We start from the raw sequence: 6,891 nt of genomic DNA, 5'->3' as shown, positions 1-6,891 counted from the left end.
AAATGCAGTCCTCTCAAGTTATGATGTCCTTTCTATCATAAAACTTCAACACTGAAATGCTGCCTTGTAGCGGCACAACAACATCCATGTTTTGCGAGCAGAGTCTTGTGCTGATTTACTGTGTTTATTCTGCATTTCCCATCAAGTTGGTGTGAAATAAACATTGCAACGTATAGTTGATTATTCTAACAGCAGGGGTGTGAGACATTGTAATTGTAAAACCTATCGTGCGAGCTTGTATTAAAAAGTGTTTGAGTCTCACCTCCAAAGAAGATAGCTGAGCAGTATCGTGAAGTGCTGAATAATTTGATTCTAATTAGATTTTTTTTATATGCACAAACACAATTAGTGCTGAACTAGTTTGACATATGCAACATTCTGCCCTGGGCGAAGCTTAGCATGGCAAATATTCAATCAAAGTCTGCTGTGTCAGAGACATAGCCTTGTGGGCAGTGCTCCGACATACGGCGCATCTGCACCTCGGGCACCCTAAGTTCAAGTTCTGGTTTGTATTGTTCCTTATATATTGTTCTCTATATAATGTCCTATCAAAACATATAACTGTGCGCAGTCTTTTAAAGGTTAGCAGCTACATAGTGAGACGGTAACCTTGTGATTAAAGACCTGGCAGATAAAGACCTGACATCACATTGACCCATGAATTAAAGATTTATTAATTTCCTCACTCGCCAAAATGTACTAGACTCTAGAACTCTCTCTCTCTCTCATTTCCTTGGCTCATCCCAGGGTGCCTTGTTTTTTTGCAAGGCACCCTGGGATGCACCAAGCAAACATCCCCTGTAATTAATGAATTGCAATTTGAACTGATTAAATAATATCTTCCACACTACCAGTCAGAAGTACGCTTGACTGAATTTGTTTATCATTATCTTGGATCTAAAACATTAGATCTAAAGGCTTTTGTACTTAAATGCTTGAAATTAGTTTTGAACACATATTTACATTACATTCGATATTATGCAATATATAGATGTTTATAGTTCAAAACGACTTAAACTGCATTCAATGTTTACATTTTCCCTGGAAATGACCTTGGTGTAAGTAGCACCATGTTCTACTGTTTGAGCTACAGAAATACAAATATAAATTAATAAATTAATATGTCGTAATCAAACCTATACAATAACAAACTGAATAGTAATAATAATAAATAAAAATATTATTCCAATATTTCAAAGACTGAATAGTTGTCCAAACCTTTGACTGATGGTGTAAATAAGTAGATTTTAAAAGCAAATTTCAGCAAATTAGAGATCCCTGTGCCATTTTACTAACACTGAAAAAGCTTATTCGTGTTTGCTTGTTACTGAATAGAAATGACTGAGAGCCAACAATAGTACAACAGTCAGCATTAACAATAAAATAGTAACCTCTAGATCTAAAGAATTAAACCTGATTTGTGTGGGTTGGTCATTGTCCAAGCATTGCTTTTGGACATTTTGGCTGTAGTTATTAACCTTCATTTCAGCATTTAACTTCATTTTAGAGTGTGTCTGACATGAAAGCTTTTCAGTTCCAGTTAATGACCTGTCACTCAAACTCTTGCCTTCCCCAAATTTTCTCTGAGCTCCATTACTGTGCAGGCCAAACCTGGCAGCAAAAGAGATGGGGTGATATTCGAAACCTGACTTTATATTTACTCTGTTCTAGTCTGAATGCAGTTGGCATTAGAGCTTACTGTGACTAAGAATTGCCCACTTAGACAGGAAGAGATTGCCAGGAAGACATAAAATGGCCAGCCACAGTCTGTTTACTTTTTGAATCATGCTGGGGAAGGTATATGAAATCAATGAAACCACAATAGTATACCGTAATATAGAGTTAAGCTCAAGGATATCCTGTTTACATGCTATAAAGTGCCTGAAACAAAATTAAAGCATCAGGCTGATGCATCATGACTTTTTCTACTCTTATGAGAACAGATTTTAAACAAAAACAACATAACATGCTTCAATCATCCTCCATGATTTTTTTTTTTCTATTAATATTTTTTGCTTTTCACAAACTCATACCATATGCATACATACTTGTGACAACACATACGTCTATGTTCATACACGTGTTGGTGGAAATAAGCTAAATAAATAAGTAAAAAGAATATATGAATGGAAAACTGTAAATGACACACACTTGTTCCCTTTAAAATTAACATTAAAGGGTTAGTTCACCCAAAAATGAAATTTGTGTCATTAATTACTCACCCTCATGTCGTTCTACACCCGTAAGACCTTCGTTCATCTTCCACAAATTAAGATATTTTTCATAAAATCCAATGGCTCAGTGAGGCCTGCATTGACAGCAAGACAGTTAACACTTTCAATGCCCAGAAAGCTACTAAAGACCTATTTAAAACAGTTCATGTGACTACAGTGGTTCAACCTTAATATTATGAAGCGACGAGAATACTTTTTTGTGCGCCAAAAAAACAAAATAATGACTTTATTCAACAATATCAAGTGATGTGCGATTTTAAAACACTGCTTCATGATGCTTCGAAGCTTTATGAATCTTTTGTTTCGAATCAGTGGTTCAGAGTGTGTATCAAACTGTCAAAGTCACGCCCCCAGCGGTGAACCATTGAAATTTCGAAACACTTATGAAATCACGTGACTTTGGCAGTTTGATACGCGCTCTGTCGCTTAACATTAACCCTTTGAGCAGTACGGTCCCACATATGGGATTTTTATTTCTGTGCCTCTGGGTGTACGGTCCCACATATGGGATGTAGAACGTTCAGCGACGTCACATAACTGCCAGATTCAAACTGTGCTTTCACGCTTTGGCTGCGAGACGGAGGCGCTCAGCTCTTGTCATATATCACAACTATGCAGTGTTTTCAGCCACATAATGTTTTTTTTTTTTTTTTAAGGTTTCAGACATGTAAATACGCATAAGCACCGGTAAAACAATACATTTAGAGTTTATAAAATACACACTGATGTCAGACATCAGTGGAAGCAGCAATAACATTAAAGTATAATTTGCCGACATTTATTCATATCAGACACACATAATGGGCCTAAGTAACTATAACGTTTACTCTATTATTCTTCCAGTTCACCAGCCACTTACTTGCATATATTTTGGGAGAAACTGATGAATTCACCTGCTGTAAATCAGCGTTATAGGTCAAGATAAAGGTTTTTAAACGACAAAACACATTGGATTACACATATTTGAGAATCGAAATATCAGATTGTTGATGACATGGTAAGCAAGTTTGTGAATATTTTAAATAAAAAAGGAAAAACAAAATAATAGCGATCCATCTGTCATACAGTGTAAGCTTGTGGCTGCATTCAGCATAGGTGACACGCATGACGCGTCGCCATGGAAACAATAAGGGCAAATGTTCTAAAATAACAGTCGCCATAAAAAAATAAAAAATAAATCGCGCCGCGTTTTTTAAACGCCAGGAGCGTAACGAGGCGCTGAGCGTCTTTTTCACGCTCAAGCGCTGAGAGCTCGGCGTTCTTTACTGGTCGCCTCGAGTTGAAGAATGTTCAACTTTGAGTAAAACGCTGCGCTCATCACTGTCACTTTTTATTCAGCCGTCCAATCAGAGTGTAGGAGGGGCGGGACAAATAGAACACCGACCAACTGTCACAACATTCTTGCTGTACAACATTAACAAGCAGAGAACGGAACAAAATGCATGAGAAATAAATATTGCTTTTCTCCGAACATACATAGCAAGTACTCTACATTGTGTCGACATTTTTAGTCTGAAACAAATTACCTGCGAAATCAGTTACAAGTAACAGTGCCGCGGATATTCCGTATCATAGCAACAAAGCGTCTCAGCAGCTGAAGCGCTCTCAAGCGCTCACAGATAGGCGTTTTAAGCAGAGCGCCTAGCGTTTTCAGCTGGCTAAAAACGCTTTGGTGGACACACGGCCTTAGAATATTTTAAACTTGCGCTTAAAAGGGTTAAAAGCCCACTGAAGAGTGTTGGAACGTGCAGCATTATTCAATGTGTTGATGTAATTTCAACTGAAACAGTAAGACAGGGCGATATATCGAACAGCCCCACCCCTTTTTTTTTAAAATAGCCAATAGCGTTTCATTTATGTTACAGCTCGGCCAGAGCCGTTAGACTCTGTAAAACCTCTGTTTCCTTATAATCTCTAACTCATAATGTCCTTTATATCACTTATACAGCCTTTTGTGCAGAATTCAAATGGGTCCGATGCCTTTTGTGATCTGTGCCAACTCACGCATATGATTCGCTCTGTGCTCTCGTGTCTCTGGGCAAAGACTATAGAATAACACAAGACGTGTCACTCCTATTGTTCTGAATGGGAGAAAGTGCAACGCGCAATATGGCGGAATAAGTCCCGCCTTCTAAATAAGAGCCAATCGCCGATTGGTAAAGTCATTGCGTCACTGCAGCGGCCGTTAGAAGCTCCGGTTTCTATAGAAACAGTCAGACGCGCGCCTCCGAAATAAGGCACAAGAGACGCGCATTTAGGACTGCGCATGCGCATTAGCTTGATCCAGCCTGAAAAAATACAGTTTTTTGTCATGATTCGAGCATTTAGAAACAAAATTTATGAGACAGTTGTTGTCAGATTTCATTGGTGATATCAAATATGAAATTTAATCGAAAGCTTGGCAAACAGCTTTGGAGAATTTGATGTTTCCCCATTCAAAGAGATAGGAGCTGCACTTGGATGCCCGAGAGGTGTTTCAAAGATGGCCGCCGAGTGAAATGACTTGTCTTAAAGGGACTTTGCTCTAGGCCAAAGCAGACTGTGCTGCTGGCGTTGCGGCGGCTCATGTGAAACTAACGCGAAAACGGACTTCATTCGTGTCAATAGAAATCATATTTACACTGTCTGAATCGTTCCCTATTCTCTATATTATATATATATACATTATGGTAAAAAAGAGGGATATAGAGTCAATAACATCAGCATGCATTTTGATTAGGTCACACAAACATATACTAGAATATGAAGAGAAAATATGTGAATGTATGAATTAGTATTATTATTTTACATATGCAGGTTTCTCTGGAACCTCAAAAATATAAAGTGAATTTCAATAAAAATGTCAGGTTTAATTCATTGCTTTCAGGACAAACACACATTTCTATGTAAATAAGTCTTATTAAAGTACCTTATTCAGAAAAGTTAGCCAAGCTCAATGATCGTTATATTACCCCGAGTGCAAAGCAGACAATGCTTTGTACATTTTCTATTGATAAAAATGGCAACAGTATTTCATCAAATTATGGAAAAAAGAACACTATAACCAAGCGTATACCAAACAGTGCAGCTCCCACCATCTATCTTCATTATATTCTGCTCTTAGTAAGCCAGTACTACTAAAATGACACAACACTCATAAGATTTAAATATAATATATCTTGCACATTATGTGCCAAAAAATTGGCCCTACAGCAACAGCCATCCTCTTTTTATTGCGGCACTATTAATTTTGACAAAAACGAAAGCTGCTTGCGGAGGACCAATAGTGAGGGCTATTCTCTGACAGACATTTTGGCTAACTTTAGAGTTAGAGCTGGTAGTTTAAGACTGTGGGAATGTGGTGTCACGCAATAGTTCCCATCTACCCTGTGTGAACATGGCCTGACACGCAGTCTCACTGAAATCACAGTACTTTCAGCTCAGCGCCGGTAACTTATGTAAGGCTAAATGAGGTCTTTCAGTTCTGCTCTTTCTTGAGCGGACAAAAATAATCTGCTACATAAAATTGTGCCTTAAGTATAGACACCTCTGAGAGTACAGTATGTAGTCAGCTTATGAATGTTCCTAATTATACAACTTTACCTTCAGATACATGTGCAAAAGGGTCACTTTGTGAAAGTGCTAAAGGGCTGTCCTTGCTGCCAGACTGTAAGAGTTCCTTTTTATATATTTAATTCGTTTTCATTTTCTGTCTGAGATTGTTTTAAAGCCTTTTCTTTGTGGGAAGGCCACAGCAGGGAGACTATAATGCTACAAAAGCACAAAAGGCCTTCTGATTAGACTATCACAGCCCTTTCAATGACAGCTTCATCTTGTTGGCCCTTTTCTTGCGGTACCAGAAGAAAGCCCGACATGTTTCCATTAAATGAACTGTATAAATTAGCTTAATTTATGCTCTCTCTCTCATCTGCTAACAGAACAACTAAAGCCAACCAGTGACAGAACGCGTTATCAAACTTGCGCTGAATGAAATCCCATGGGGGAATTTGTCTCTGTGGACAAGATTAAAAAGGGTCACAGATGGCAGGGATTGAAAACCTGAGCACATAATTGAATATAGAAGACTGTCAGTCACTATGTGAACTGTATCTGAGACCTTGAGGAACATCCATCACTGAATGAGCAATCGAATAAGGTTTACATTCACTGCTCAACAGTCTCATCATTGACACAGTGACAGATCAGAAATCAGATCATGGATTATTATGGAACTGGAAGTTTAAGAGTTATGACCTGGTCACAGAATATAAAGAATTACAGAGGCAGCCTTTGCAATTCAGAGTCCTGTTTCAAAAATATAGTCAAATGTAAAATGTAATTCAAACATCGTATACTATGTGACTGCAATTAGGCCTACTTTATTATCTCTGTTATATTTAACAATGTTATATCATATTTCACTCTTAATAGTCTATTTATAAATGCATTCTATCTCTTTAACCAGAACTATTGCTACAATCACAACTGAAAACAGCATTTAATCTTCATCACTCTCTCAGCCTCTTTGCTAAAATAATACTTTTAAATATGAAACTAAAACCACCAGTAGGTGGCGGTAAATCATTGTCTTAACGAGTGAGTCATTGAATCATTCAGTCAAATGACCATTCAAAATGGATAATTTATTCATTCAAGTTAAAAACAAGTCTTTAGGTGT

Source organism: Ctenopharyngodon idella, chromosome 17 (genome assembly GCF_019924925.1).
Source record: "Ctenopharyngodon idella isolate HZGC_01 chromosome 17, HZGC01, whole genome shotgun sequence".
NCBI classification, from domain to species: Eukaryota; Metazoa; Chordata; class Actinopteri; order Cypriniformes; family Xenocyprididae; genus Ctenopharyngodon; species Ctenopharyngodon idella.
The sequence above is the reverse complement of the archived record's forward strand: the minus strand, read 5'-3'. Positions refer to the sequence as shown.